At 32.0% G+C, this 16191-nt stretch overlaps 2 long non-coding RNA genes across 3 annotated transcripts in view; one reads left to right on the top strand and one right to left on the bottom strand.

Annotated features, from left to right (window-relative positions):
• LOC134726795 (uncharacterized) overlaps positions 1 to 16191 on the bottom strand; it is a 252490-nt gene that overhangs the window by 7136 nt on the left and 229163 nt on the right. The window contains exon 1 of one of the 2 annotated variants that reach the window (XR_010108641.1): positions 3989 to 4072. The exons of the other annotated variant lie outside the window; for it this stretch is intronic. This is a non-coding gene — a long non-coding RNA (uncharacterized LOC134726795). Of the gene's footprint in view, positions 1 to 3988; positions 4073 to 16191 lie in introns of those variants that run through there. 2 annotated transcript variants of the gene reach the window in all.
• On the top strand, positions 4782 to 11188 carry LOC134726791 (uncharacterized). The gene is made up of 3 exons (XR_010108638.1): positions 4782 to 4872; positions 6734 to 6931; positions 10860 to 11188. It is a non-coding gene; the product is annotated as an uncharacterized LOC134726791 (long non-coding RNA).

Genomic DNA, 16191 nt, shown 5'->3' on the forward strand with positions numbered 1-16191 from the left:
CACCACTAATTTTTCGACGAGAAAAAAATAAAAAAAATAATTTATATGAAATTAAGAAGAAAAGTAGCAAATATATGAACTTCAGTAATTACGCATTGAGTAAACATAATTTCAATATTGCATGAACAAATCCGTGAGAAAACGTATACATGTATGAATTAAGATGTGTTTAAAAAGACCCATTGGCTTTATTTCACACTAGGACCTAAGATAACTAGAACTAAGCAATGTTTGATGGTTGAGTGGGGACTCATTGACTGCCTTAGAGGGGTCACGTCCAGTCATGCTTCCGTGATTCCCTATATAATCTACCATTTGTTTCCCAAGATTTAGGGGGGGGGGCGGCTGGAAAAAACGAAATCCGCCTCTGCTAATTGGGAAGTCATTTGGTCTGATACACACATATATATAAATATACCTCTGTGGCGGATCCAGCAATGTGAAAAAGGGGGGTCCCAACCCAGGACAAAAGGAGGAGGGGGTGGTTCCAACCATATGTCCCCATTCAAATGCATTGATCGTTCAAAAAAAGGAGTGGTTCCAACCCCCGGAAACCCTCCCCCTGGATCCGCTACTGATACCTAGTATGCATATGATTAAGAACAGCTTTAAATATATGCATATAAAATAATGGTACGTCTAAAAACCGTTCAGGATCTCTTGGTTGCACACAGGACATTAAGTAACTTAGGACATGTATATATAATAGTGAGAGTTCAGGGTATACATTCGATTGATATAAACTTATTTCATAATTTTGTAATTTTTGTTTTGGTAAAATCAGAGACATATAATACATGTATTGAGACATATATTATACACGTACATATAATACATGTGTCTCTGAAAAAATCAAACCATCTTTAAAGAAGTTATTTCAGTTTGAATCGACTGTCTTTTGCATTAGGATTCCAAAACGTTAATGTTATTTACAAATGCCAAAACCTGCAAATATATTTTAGGCAGAAAGAAACATTTATAATCGGTGATTTTTACACTAAACGTTTTTGTAATTTGTTTTAAAAATATTAAAAAGTACATGTACATCGTTTTTTCCAGATTTGTATAGTAAGTGGTTTAATTAAGTCCCCTTGATGAAATTTAAATTGCGAGACGCTAATTAATAAACTATCTATCGGCATGCGCCGTTATTTGGGATACGTCACGGATGACCTATGGTCATATTCAATACGATATACCAATCATCATTTGAATTTGATCAATTGATCTTTAATAATTAGGACTAATTGGTGATGGCAGAGAATATGTCGCTGGTGATGGTTAAAACATATAGAAGTAAACTTTGCCAAAAAAAGGTTTCCTTGTAAAAATTATGAAAATATATGAATATGCTAAATATTTTTTTCTTTCCGAAATAATAATTAAAGACGTTTAAAAATAAAAGAATTCACAGTTGGGAAATTTTCAATTCAAGTTATTTCATTTTGAAAACGTTGAAAATATAGATCTTATTCGATGTACAAAAATGTGGGCCTCTTGGATATCAACTTGTGAAACCCTGCTTAATTAGGGTTTGTCTACTTTCGTCTTTTTATATTGCCAAACATTCTATAATCAAGGATTTGTACAAGGCCTTGTTATAATATAATGAATCTCATCGCCAATATCACCATATATAATTACATAAAGAACAGATACAATATTGTCCTAAAGAGTTTGCCATCTAACAATTCAAAAAGAAATGTTGAGTCGAAACTGAGGTACCAAATCTATAAAAAGAATCACCATTTTAGTCGAAATTAAACTGTATATATTCTTTTTTCAAAACTCCTGAAATAATTTAACATTATCTATAGAAAGCTTACATATGCAAATCTTTTTAGAAGTATGTGAGCGTAAATATAATTTGTTTATTACCCCCCCCCCCCTTTTTCCTTTTATAAAATTTAATTGTAAACGATTTTCTTTCTTAATTTGTGTTTTTTCATTAACTGGGGTTCATGCTGTCAAAAAACAAAAAAGTCTCCTTGTGTATAAGTTATTGATAAGAATTTTTTTTTTTGAAGCCGCCAGAAGAATAACGGTACGCCTAAACACCGCTTGAAGAACCTCCTGATTGCACTAATGACATATATACGAAGTGCACTCAGGACCCTTTATAGTCATCGCACACAGGATGGATGCATATATTCGTTATACCAGAGGCATATAATATATATGTCTCTGGTTATACGCTTCTTATTTTACAGTTAAATTTGGTAAAATTTGAATTCGAACTTAGATAGATATGTTAATTCTTATAAAATAATGAGGGCACGTGTCACTGATTACACAACTACTGAGCCATGAACTATCCAATCAACAAAATTGATTTGATTATCTTTATTGTTGTTTATAGATTGTGTTGTTAGTACAGTTTGACCATGCGGGAAGTAATATTGTGACGTTTAAAATGAATATCACGATGTTTTAAGATTTTCGTATTTTATTAAAATTTCGTTCCATTAATTTTTAAGTTTTATTCTTAATTTAATTATCCTGTCCTGGACCAGTAATTAATTCTTTGTACGATTTTAAAAAGGGAAATAAATGTTCATACTTTTAAAGATTTAATATTAATTAAAGTTTGTATATGGAATCCGTTCTTAACTGTAAAAGCCGTACTTTTCAAACAATCAAACTAATATACATGTAGTTAGATTTTATTTCTCATGTTTATCGAACTTGTCCAGGAATTTTATTTTTGAGTTATACGAATGTTTAAAGAAATCCGCATTTATTAAGGTTTTTTCTCTAATTAAAGTCGTTTTGTCCAGTTTCACAAGCCTGAAACGAATTTCAATGTGAACATAAATTTTGAAAATGAACTTGTCTCCGTTTTCGTCTCCTTTTTTGAAAATTATGATATTTTGGGTATACTTATTTTTAAACAATATGTAAGTTAGATTGTAGTAAGATTCTAAACTTAATTTAAAAAAAAAAAAAAATTGTTACAGCGAGAAAGACTTTTTCGAAGACAGGACAGTCTATTGACACGAAATACTATAGTCTTCGTGCACAGATTTCCGTTAAGGTTAAACTGAATATTGTACATAATTGTCTTCTCTTGTATAATGGTTTGTTGAGTATAAAGATATACAAATTCAATAAAATTTGATATTCAGTCAACATTGTGTTTGTTTAAAAACTTGATTTAGAGAGAGAGAGAGAGAGAGAGAGAGAAAAGAATCACACTGAAAAACAAAAATCGAACTTGTTACAGAAAAAAAACTATAAAATAATTTTCTTTATTCGTGAACTGCAAAACACAACAAATTAATTTACCCGTCATCATGAAAAATAAACTGAAAAAGTACATCGAATGAGATATTTTATTTTTTCTATATATATGCAAATTCATGTTAAAGGTAAAACTGAACTAACAATACAATTCCTAAAAAAATCATGGCTCAGTAGTTGTGTAATCAGTGACACGTGCATGCCCTCATTATTTTATAAGAATTAACATATATATCTCAGTTCGATTCAGGCGGGGACCCAGAGGGGGGGGGGGGGGTGTGGAACCCCCCCCATTTTTTTTGGCCGATCAATTCATTTGAATGGGGACATGTAGTTGACCCCCCCCCCCCCCCCCATTTTGTCCTGGGTTAGGACCCCCCTTTTTAAAATGGCTGGATCCGCCCCTGCGATTTCAAATTCTACCAAAATTGAACTCTAAAATAAGAAGCGTATAACGAATATAAACTTCCATCATGTGTGCAGATACGATGACGGTAATGGGTCTTAACTGTAATTAAAGAAAATTCGCCTAAAACATTCTCTCATATATTTAAACAATTGTAAAATAATTAATTCAACGACTTTCTGTCTGTTTACTTATACATTTCTTGTTCAGTTTTTGTTTATACCCCTAATAGATGAAGTATTTTTTTTAGGAAAATTTACAACTAGATGAACGGAATTAAGTACTTTTTTTTAGGAAAATTTACAACTCAAATTTTCAAAAACAAAATTCTACACTTTTTACCTAGATTTTTTTCTCTGTCTCGAAGCCGCAACCGGTGACCCCGTATCAAACATAGCGACCAACACCTCACATGACGTATTCTCGATGTTGAGGTATTGACAATATACAAGCAAATTTACCAATATACAGCAAGTAAGTTATTTGGTGTTGAATGTCAGTAGATCAGAATTTATTAATTGAACTTTACCTGTTTAAGGGGCACTATAGCTGCCAAATTCATGTTCTTCATCGATTTTAATAAAATTCACATAACGTGTATATAGTGTTGAATTGTTTATTAAAATGTGACGCACAATCTTGGCTGGTATGCATAAAACCATTATATTTCATGACACTGCATGAAAAAGAAATTGACTTATCGCATAATACCAGAACCAGAGACATTTATATATATTGTATCTAATATCTCTGCCAAAACTAAAAAATAAACTACCGTAAGTCCACATAAGAGGGTATGGATGTGAATTAACAGAATAGAGAACAAAGGACAAAGAAAAAAGGAATAAAGAATAGTGAAAGAAAGAGAATAATGGAAAAAAGTGTAAGTTACTAAAAATATAACTAAAAAAAAAGACCGTGCAGAAAAAAGACACCCCGCCGAGACGAGCCTTACATGCAACTGTTATTTGACGTTGCCGAGTTATTTTAAGATTAAGACATGTATTAGTAGTCAGCCCGTAAAGCCTCTTGCACCAATTTGAGGATTACCCAAGGTTAATTTTACGGCGGCTCATTTTATTTTGGCTTAGAAATAATCATAATTGACAAGTTTCCTTCCCCTGCACTTTCGATCCCACATGTAAATAGCACGGTGATTTCAAATAAGACCTTGATACATTACAACACTTGCCGTCAGTATTTGAATATATATATTGATTAAGAAGGTATAGAAGATTAATGCACGCACACTATTATCCACCACTGGCCTAAATAGTTAGTCCGCAAACAACGAGGGTCATAAAAACCCAGCACTTTGAACACAGCCACCGGCATGGTGTGAATCTGAAAGCTTCCCACTATCCATTTCTACCAAAACTTTTGCCTTTCATTTATCAAAAATGAAATATGTTGATATTAATGGTATACATGTATAAGAATTATTGGGGAATTCAAACCATTCCTATTGTAAGTGATAAAACTAAATTTATATCAGGGTGATTGAAATGAGGGGAAAAAAGGGGTGATCAGGAGTTAGGGCCCCCTGTTTGGGAAAAAAATTGGTTGATTAAATATCGAATCACTGTGGCATGGCAGGAGCAGGCCCCTCTTAGGCAGTCGGTGGGCCCCCACATATGAAAAATTCTGGATCCACTACTGTGGTCTTCAGTTGTATTATCTTTTTAAAAAAAAAATTACACCTGTGTAGTGTATATATCTAAAGTGTAAATCAAGGGAAAATAATGTAAACTATCTGTGCAATGGGACCTATTAAAAGGTATTTGGGGGGGGGGGGGAGGGAGGGGGAGTCCATGGGAGGTAATCCCCACCCCCTTCAATTTGAGAATATGCTATTATCTTGTAAACGGTACAGATCCCCACCCCTAAACATATTAATTCTTGAATGGGACGATAAAACAAATGAAATGAAATTAAAAGGAGGTCTTTGGGGGTTACCCCACCCTGTTCAATTTGAGAATGTTCTCTTATCTTGTGAACGATCCAGATCCCCACCCCTAAACCATATATATTGTTGTCGGGGACAATAAAATTAATGAAATAAAATAAAAGGGAAGTCCCAACCCCTCTAGTTTGAAAACTTGTAAACGGTCAAGATCCCCACCCCTAAACCATATATATATTCTTGTATAGAACAATAAAACAAATCAAATGAAATATAGGGAGAGTCAATTGGGGTCACCCCACGGTCCACCCCTACATGTTTGAGAAACTTTTAAATGGTTGAGATCCCCAGTGGTTAGGTGAAAAAATTTCCGTATCCCTGTTCCCCACCCTCAAACCATCTATATTCTTGTATGAGACAATAAAACAAATCAAATGAATATAGGACCATCCCCTTTGTCTTGGGTTGGGAACGTCGCTTTTTAAAATGGTTGGATCCGCCCCGGCATACCATCTAGCTAGCTATAAAGGCCTTAAAAATATGAAATCAAACAAGGAAATTAACGGTGTAGGCAACTGTTTTGAATTTAAAAAAAAGCCTTTTACATATATAACAATGTTAAATTTTTTGTGCATTTATTTTTGCTTACCGTATTTTCAATAATGGACAAAATTGCATGGTTGAATATTGTAATTTAAGAAAAATCAGCATACATGTTATAAAATGGGAAGTGGAAACTAGGAATTTGACAAAGAGACAGCAACCCAATCAAAGAGCAGACAACGACCGAAGGTCACCTTATGGGTCTTCAATGCAGTGAGAAGATTTCAGCACTGGTCTTCAGCTCATAAATATGTATCAGAAATGAAAATGAGATACAGCTTTCAGTTGTATTAATAAAAACCTCACAATAAGTTCTGAATATCAGAATATACAGTATTGCAAGATTCTCTCAAAATGTACACACAGAGCTGAAAAACTGTAAAATTAATCATGCTTATTTAACATTAAAGTCCATGGAGTCCATCTAAAATTTCGGTTTGTTTAAATATTTTGGAGGTTAGTATGACCTCCTTTTTGGTGATGATATTTTCGTTTTAAAGTTGGGAAAATTGTTTGTACATGTACCAACAAAAATAAAAAGTCAATCTAGAATTATGTTTTTATCATTTTTTTATGTTTAGGTTGTCAGCAAGATGAAAAGGACAAGTATGCAGTTCAAAATTCAAAATGTGGATAAGCTGAGGTTCAAGGTCTTACCTTTGCAGATTTTCATATTTTGCATGAATGAATTCAAAGGTTATATGATGGATGGCAGAGAAAGAAAAAAAAACTTTTCAATTATCCTGCTCCTGGATAAATGTAAAACATCTTGTTTTTCGGTAAGTTTTATGCTCTGTTTTGATAGTGTTAGCGCATTCATCTGTCCAGTCTTTCCTCTAAATTGTATCCTCTTTAAGCTTTTGGTGAGTGTTCGCCATGAATTTCAGTAAGTAACTTGTGGATTTACATGTATATACTCAAAATTTAGTACTAATATTAATGGGATTTTAGCATGACATCCTGCCAAATGCTTATTAATCATGTTTATGTTCCAGAACATACAAGTATTTGGACTGTACTGTACGCATACAATCTGCCCAATTTTAAGAAGTTGGTCAAGTTTATTAGAAACAAATGTACAGTACAGATCAACATAACTGAAATCTTTGACTTTAATAAATTAATACAAAAAGTTTAATTGCAATTAAAATAAAAACACATGTTTGGTCGAGCTGGTACCAGACAGTACAAGTATACTTAAATGGTCTGACTGTACAAATATGGTGGGACTGTAAGTTCTGGACCGTAAACGTAAGATCCAAATACTGATATGGTCTGGAACATTGATACATGTCTTAAAATTAATATCAAACAGTCATTGGTGTTTTTAGTGGAAGAAGACGTCAAGTCTTCTGAAGACTTAAGGGGCCGACCCTTGGCATTGAGTCTCTGTATGCCGCATTCATTTCGTATATTACAATTTCAAAACAACTTAGATTCCTGACACCGATTTTTACACATGATTAGGCATCTGAATCATTTAATTTGTAAATTATGATTGTAAAACAATCACTATCGTAAATATGACCCTTTTATTTATGTAAATTATTAGATTTCATCTCATCCACATGAACGTTATTTGTTTACTTGTAACAGGATGTTTTTCTGTAGATATTTGTATTACGCATGCGTGAATTTGGTATCGGGACAACTCGCCCTGTTTACAAGTTCGCCCTTGAAGTTACGAATTTGCAATCCTGCAGACAAGAAGATTTTATTTTTATATAAATAAAAAGGATATATAAAGTGTTGTCTTTATTCATGGTTTTCCTTTGTCATGTGAATTAGATGCCCTTCGTAACATACATGTGAACCTCCCGGCGGGAGAACAAAACTCCCGTTTTCAGGGGTCTCCTCCCGTCCTCCCGTTTAGGAGAAAAAACTCCCGTGTAAGAAATATTTCATGAATGAAAATTTTCAGACGCCATATTTAATCATTTCTTACTACTGCATGGGTGTAATTGACACCTGTGTTAAATTTTACCTGAACATCAAAGAAGATGTATAATTATATGGCTTCACTTGACAGCTTGGGTGTCAAACATACTGGTAATCAACGATGTTTACCTCCGGCTAACTGCCGTTGTGTTATCAAAACGATGTGTATTGGGAATATTGAAATACTTTTTTGTTACTTCCCTTTGTTTTAGCCTGTTTTCAGTTATTTTGCTTTTAAAAATGTAAATTGTAAAAAGACTATAAATGATTAACATTTTAATCAAATAATCATAAAATGATGTTAATTAAATGAATTTAAATGATTTTGGACAAATAAAAAAATTAAAATTTATACATTATTTTAGCAATTTGACCTCCTTTCAAGGATTTCATTGAAGTTTATATTATACATTTGTTTCTAATTCATTAGAAGTCAGCATACAATATGTGCAACTATACTACTAAAAGGTCTAGTAGTCAAATTTATTCCTAGTAAAATTTTGAAATTTAAATGTGTAAATGTTAGTTTATATTAGATTTTATTGTGTAAGCTAAGAAATAAGACATTTTACATGGTTTTTAAGTCTTTTTAAGCTTTCTACAAATATGACTTTCATAATGCTTAAAATCCATGCAGTACTAGTGTTAGTGTATGTTATTTTTTTAATTAATTTACGATGTTGCAAATATACATGTGGAGCTTATTTCTTTCTTATTTGTCTAAACATTTACAAATGATAAGGAGATGGAGACATGAACAAAAATGTATACAGATAAGATATATAAATATAATGATTCATTTGCAAGCAGTGAACACAAACAAAACAAAACAAGAAACAGATTCTTCTTATTATTTTATTTTATTCAAATAGAGAGGCAATAAGGGAACTATAAACATTACAATTTGATGGAAATTTGAAGAAAAAACACAATTTCTACATCATTTGGTTACATTTACGACAAAATTTATGTCAATAAAAAAACATGATGTTTTGACCGTTCAGTACTTAATAGATGCATAGTTCTTGGGGAAAAGTCTTATCAAATAATATGAATATAAATGACTTTTTTGTGCTCATTTTTTACAGTGGGTTGTGATGATCTTCCAGTTAGGTTACCCTCATTTGGAGTGTTGTTCCCAACCTGTTCATCTTTGTGCATTATTCAAAATTGGAAATTTCAACAAGCATCTAATATTCTTAATCTGGAAAATAAACCCTTTCATAGCTTCATGCATATTTTTTCTACCGATTTAATATATAACTAGAATCATGCAAACAGACTTAAGGAAAAGGCATGTAAGTTCATCATACAAATATGACACTTTTTCTAGACAATCCAGATCTTGCAAAATACGTCGCTAAAATTGTAACCTTTAAAATTGTTGTTGTGCAGTAAAAACCCATATGGGAACTTTCAAAAGTTGGCGGGTATGTAACAAGTCTTACTATTTTTATGCTCCATTTATGGGCAATATGTTTTCTAGTCTGTCCATCCGTCCTGCTTCTAGTTATAAAGTTTATGGTCGAGGTAGTTTTTGATGAAGTTGAAATCCAATCAACTTGAAAGTTAGTACACATGTGTTCCTCTTGATATGATCTTCTTAATTTTACTGCCAAATTAAAGATTTTACCTAATTTTCATAGTCAACTGAACATAGAAAGAGATTGTACGGATGGGAAATCCATGTACTTATGACCTTTTCTTGTTTGAAGAAAAAAATACATTTTAACAATAATGGAACAAAGCAGCCTGGGTAAGTGGGGCTGCTTTTATGGTAATTCAAGTTTCTTTTTATTCACCTTCTTCCACTTCAGAGCTATCAGCTCTTTGATTGAACTTGGTAATAAGTTATTTGATAGAACTATAATGTTTTGGGATATCAAAATCAAAAATATCCCATTTTTACTTTTAATAAAGAAGAAGATTATTGATGTATGTATAAATGTATATTAAAATGAGACAGCAAGCCAACAACACAAAAAATAAGGATGAAACATACATAATTTTTTTGTATCAATGTTATAATTTCCAATATGTTCAAAGAGTTCAAGGTATTTTTTCATTGAAATAAAACACAAATTGTAATCTGTCAGAACTTCAAAAGCTTAAAGAAATATTGTTTCTGTTGTCTACATTTTGTATAATATATTGCAAATTCTTGTGAAGATTATGAATAATGGAATGTTATTATAGTTGTCAGTTTTAACATTGATCTTTATACTGTATATTCATAAATATTGCGTGCATTTATTATTGCGATTCTGTCATTTTAGACTTAAATGCCATTTTAAATTTTACCATTTTGAGAAAAATCTTGTTTAATCCATATATAAAAATATTTCATAATGCGAGTTTAATTATTGCGTTTACAACTTTTTCGCAATAAAAAAAAACTCACATTAATTCTGAATTTACAGTATATATATTATGTATCTAACTTGGGAAAATACCCAAATGTTATAAAGAAGAACAGATTAATTGATTGTTATATGGTATTAGAATAGGAAGATGTGGTATATTGCTAATTTGACAACCCTCCATCAGAGACCAAAGGATGTAGGCGGTTAGCAACTGATGACACTGGACAACCTTTAACAATCAGTAAAATCCATACCGCATAGCTATTTTTATTGAAAATCATATTATTGCTACATGTATGCAAACAATTTTGTATTATAATAATACAAAATTGTTTGCATACATGTAGCAATAATATGATTTTAACAGTATAATACATTACTTTAGATTTTATTGGTTCTTTTTCAGAAGGATTGAAATTCACCACCTAGAATAAATGGAGAAAACATAAAAACAAGACCAGAATAAATATAAAGACAAAAGTTGGATCAGTTATTATTTTCATCACTCAGTCAATGATTTGAAGTTCTTTTAAATACAAAAAAATATTGAAACCAAAATAATGTCAAAGTTCTGTGCTGAATGACCAAAAAGTGGACTATACCATCAAACAATGCTGGATGATAAGAAACTATTAATGTTTTGTGTTGAGGGAAATTGTGAAAAAAAATTAGATTTACTTAAATAGCTACTAGTACATGTAGTATTTTAAGCCTAACAATGGAGTTTTTATTGATTTCAAATGGGAAATAATTGTGTTTTAAGAAAGTATTCTATAATTCATGAATAAACATATATTGATACTTACATTATCTGTTTTGTTGTTTAAAAGTTTAGTTTTGAACAGTTATAGAATAATATGCTAAATTAACATTTCCCAAGAAAAAAGATATTCAATTAAAAAGATTCATATTATAATAATTTACTACCAAATGGAATACATTGTTACATACACATTACTGTATGTTTATATCTATATATTTACAATTAGAATCCCATAGATTTTTATTTGTCCCATGGGATATTAAAAATCCCATGGGATAATAAAAATCCCATGGGATTTTTTTTTGTCCCATGGGACAACAAATATCCCATGGGACTACAATTATCCCATGGGACCAAAAAAAATCCCATGGGATTAAACCAAAATCCCATGGGATAATGGTCAATCCCATGGGATTTTGCCCTGTCCCATGGGATATTGAAAATCCCATGTTTTTATAATTCAAATTGCAAAATAAATATGAAAGAAACAGTAGAAAACCAATAAAATTATTGAATCCCATGTAATTCCGCACATTTTGGTCACATACATGATATTGTAGCTTTTGTTTGAGGCGGCGGCGGATTTGCAAATGAGTGTTTTGCAAATTAAAAGTGTCCAGTGTTGAATGTAGATTCACCAAAGGCAGCACTCCAAATGAGTCAACAATCCAGTTTCCTGGCTATGATACTGTTATCCATAACACATGACTCATAAAGCTACAAAAACACAGAAAGAGCAATATGATAAACCAAAAAATATTTTAGCATATATTTACACAGGTATACAACACATGTAGGAAATGATTAGACATTATGTTTAATGAATCATAGCTAGTTTTATAAAGTTAAAAACAAATGAATTTATTTTGTTGTTCATTGTTGTTTTTTGGTTATGTTTAACTTACTTTGCACTTACAACTTGGATAATTTGTAACAGGCGGTCATATCATTTGTTTATTCAATAGAATAGAGAATTTAAACAGGTAATGTGTTCAAGAGGCAACAAACCGACTGAAAAGCAATAAACCGCCTAGGACAATTAGTCTTCATAGCTGCGAGAAATCCATCCTCGGCGGCGAAGGCTTCAACCAAAACTTACAATTCCATGACTAAAACTAAAAAAGATATGCAGACAAATAAAAGTACACTAAAAACAACATAGAAAACTAAAGACTGAGCAACATGAACCTCACAAAAACTTGGGGGTGATATCAGGTGCTCTGGATTGGTAAGCAGATCCTGCTCTACAAATGACATTTATTAACAATGTTTGTTCATGTAGTATCCATGGCCAGGTCTTCTACTTTCTGGAACATTTAGCTTTTGGATCAATCACTAATGGAGTGGATGTTAACACAGCAATATTACTATTCCTTATTCTAGATTTTTGTTGCAGTCAACAAAAACTTTTTTAATGTTCAGAAATAGCTTCACTGAGTTATCTTGGTTTTATTGCAACACAGTCAATCATTTATCCATTATATTTAAAAGAATAAAATAAGAATCTGCAGCTATACATGTACATTGTACGCCCCCCTCTGAATCCGCCACTGACAGTATAATATACATGTTACTGTGTATAATCTCATTCCATCATTAATATTGGTCATTGTTGGTATACATTTATCTTTAAGTTTAACAATGTACTGTGAAAGAGCTATCTTCTAACAGATATCATACTTAGTATATATAGTATGGTTATTAGTGTGAAACCACTGATTCAAAGGACAAGTTTCACTTCTTGTCCAAAATGGCCTAAAATATAAACTTTAACATAAAGCTCCAAAAAGTTCACAATTTGGTTTCTCAAATGGGTATATTTCTAAAGTCTTAACGCTCAATAAATCAGTTCTTTTAATAAGAGTACATTTCATGTTCCAAATTTTGTCAAAACATGATGATTTTGGGCAATTTTCAGACCCGAAAGCTTTAAGCCTATAAGAATAAAAATTTGGCCACCACCTACAGTGTACCATCCAAAATGTTTTGTGACCAAAAGAATCAAAATCTGATATATTATTCATCAATATAAAAACTTTTTGGATCTTGGATGGCAGCCATTGCTGCCAAGTTTAATTATGCCAACAACAATTCAAGTTTTACCATAGTTATCTGTGGTATAATTTTCACAATTATTCAATAGTTTTGTTGTGTATGATTTACAAAAAGAAAAATAGAGATGGCAAGACCCGAAGAAGGCCGCCTGATTTTTTTAAGTGACATATGAACAACAGAGTCAGTGTGGGGCCACTAAGCTAAACTGCCCGCTTTGCACCAGCCAATATAAATGAATGCCTAGGGTGGGAATCGAACCCACATACACCAACTCTGTTGTCCCTATATTTTTAAATGAACAAAAAATTGTCAAAAACAAATTTAAAAAAATGTATAAATTGGTTAAAATAATTATCAATTTATACATGAACATATCTATAGATAGCACAAAGGTGTCAGTATTCACCTCAGAAAACTAACAAAACCTTTGAATAGTAACGATACTGTTATCAGGTCATTAAAGATTGCATATTTTGGCGTTCATATTGATTCACTTATAGGGTCTTTGCATTGGAACTAAACACATTTATTCAAAAAACAGTTGTTGGCATGACACTGGTTATGTTCTTCTCATATATGTTATGATAGTATCATTGGTATGATACTAAACCCCTAACAGGAAGGATTGTGCTTGATATTCATACGATGAAATCATAATCTTTCAGTCAGTTTTATTGAAGTCTGGAGCTGGCATGTCAGTTAACTGCTAGTAGTCTGTTGTTATTTATGTATTATTGTCATTTTGTTTATTTTCTATGGTTAATACATCTTCTGACATCAGACTCGGAAACATAATATGCATATTGTTATGCATTTACTTTTCTACATTGGCAAGAGGTAGAGGGGGAGGGTTGAGATATCACTAACATAACCCCGCCGCATTTTTGCGCCTGTCCCAAGTCAGGAGCCTCTGGCCTTTGTAAGTCTCGTATTATTTTAATTTTGGTTTCTTGAGTACAATTTGGAAATTAGTATGGCGTTCATTATCATTGAACTATTTAAGGAATATTAGTACTGTAGTTGAAGAGTTGCCACCGTCAATTGTAGATTTGACGGTCGCAAATACAGTTTTACTATCGACGCAGAGGGGAGACAGTAAAACGGAGATTGGCGACCTTCAAATCAAAACTGACAGCGGCAACTCTTCAACTACAGTACTGTTATTCTGATTCATATGCATTACAAAAAGAAAAAATGTATAAATTTGTCAAATAAAAAAAAATCCCTGAAACTTCATGAATAATTTGGCACAAAGACGTCATGGCTAAACGTGACGTCATACAAACGAAAACTAACAAACTGGAGGTTATATTACCTATACGCTTCAAATTTGGATAAAATTACATCAAAACGGCAAATTCGAGGTAGATGTTGTTTTATTTTTGATTATATAGTAGTAATTGAACATTTGTTGATTCATCAATTCAAAATGTCGGGTCTCTCCTTAGTTACGCCTGGTCAACTGTGGATTTGACGGCAACTGTTACAGCCAATGAAAAAAAATATTACATCCAAATTGCATTAGAATATACATTTGATTAGGGGCCAGCTGAAGGACGCCTCCGGTTGCAGGAATTTCTTGCTACTTTGAAGACCTGTTGATGACCTTCTGCTGTTGTTTTTATTTCTTTGTTCAAGTTGTTGTCCTTTTGACACATTCCCCATTTCCATTCTCAATTTTAACATTTTGATAAAATAAAATAATACACAAACCCTTTGCAATGTTGCAGTTCAACTTTTAATCTGGGTTCCAGAAAACTTTAATATATTTCTTGCAGTCATATGCAGGGTATAGCGCTTATAGGTCTGTCTCTATAATGATTTGCTAAGTTTACTCATGCAGAATCCCAATATCGCTCTCATTAGTGTAAATAGCCACATGTGTGCTCAAATAACCATTTCGATTAGTCTCAAAATTGATATATCTAACTCAATTGAGTAGATCTAGTTCAAATTTTACTCATAAATGTAAGTGATCATATTTGCTCAATTTAAGATCTCATGGGTGCTCGTAGTGACAGTTAACTGATTGTATTTGCTCAAGTATTCATGTATGCGTGAACAAATGTCTAATTCAAATACCTAAAATTTTACATTGATATGGTTACACAACTTAATAATTTTGGCAATACATGTACATGTGACATGTATTTTATGGTCCAAAATTATACAATACTACAAGGAAGACTTAAAAAACATGACAGTTAAGGGAGTTCGCTTCTCAGTTTCAAAGTAATTAACTTTTCAAAACACTAGTTTATATAGATAGGGGAATAATAGAGGAATCCAAAGAGCAAAACAAATATATAGGTCACCGTGCTTGTTTTCGAGATATTTGCCATTGAAATTTTGGCGGGAAAATATTCTCTCTTGACTTTTCATAGCTTTATCATTGACAAGTTGAAGTTCTCAAAAACTGTTAAAAAGTAATTAAAATTTTATAAGACTTTTACAGATGGCTTATCATTATACATGTAAAAGATTTATAAAAAGAAAAATGGGGGTCACCGGGCAAATTTTTTCAAGGCATTGAAATGGATAAAACCAGAGGATTCCAAAAATCTGACAAAAAATCTAAAACATGACAAGCCAGCTTCCTTAATCTATATTTATACCTCTAAAACTGTAAGAATTCTCTAAATATATCTAGAGGCTAGTAAATGGTACGGACAACGCCATTAATTGTAATTCGGTAAATGTGATTTACCCAAATTCTGAGACTAAAATAAGACTTTTGCTTTTACCAGAGAGCAAGAGTCATAATTCACACTCAAAAATAATCCATCTCTTTCATTCTTTTGGAAGAATAAGAAGTCGAAGAATCTCTGATTATTACATAAAATACAATTATTTCAACCAATAATTATATATAAGAATTACTTACAAATTCATTCACAAAATCCGCTTTTTTTCTAGTCAA

The sequence above is a fragment of the Mytilus trossulus genome, chromosome 7 (assembly GCF_036588685.1).
Source record: "Mytilus trossulus isolate FHL-02 chromosome 7, PNRI_Mtr1.1.1.hap1, whole genome shotgun sequence".
In the NCBI taxonomy this organism is placed as follows: domain Eukaryota; kingdom Metazoa; phylum Mollusca; class Bivalvia; order Mytilida; family Mytilidae; genus Mytilus; species Mytilus trossulus.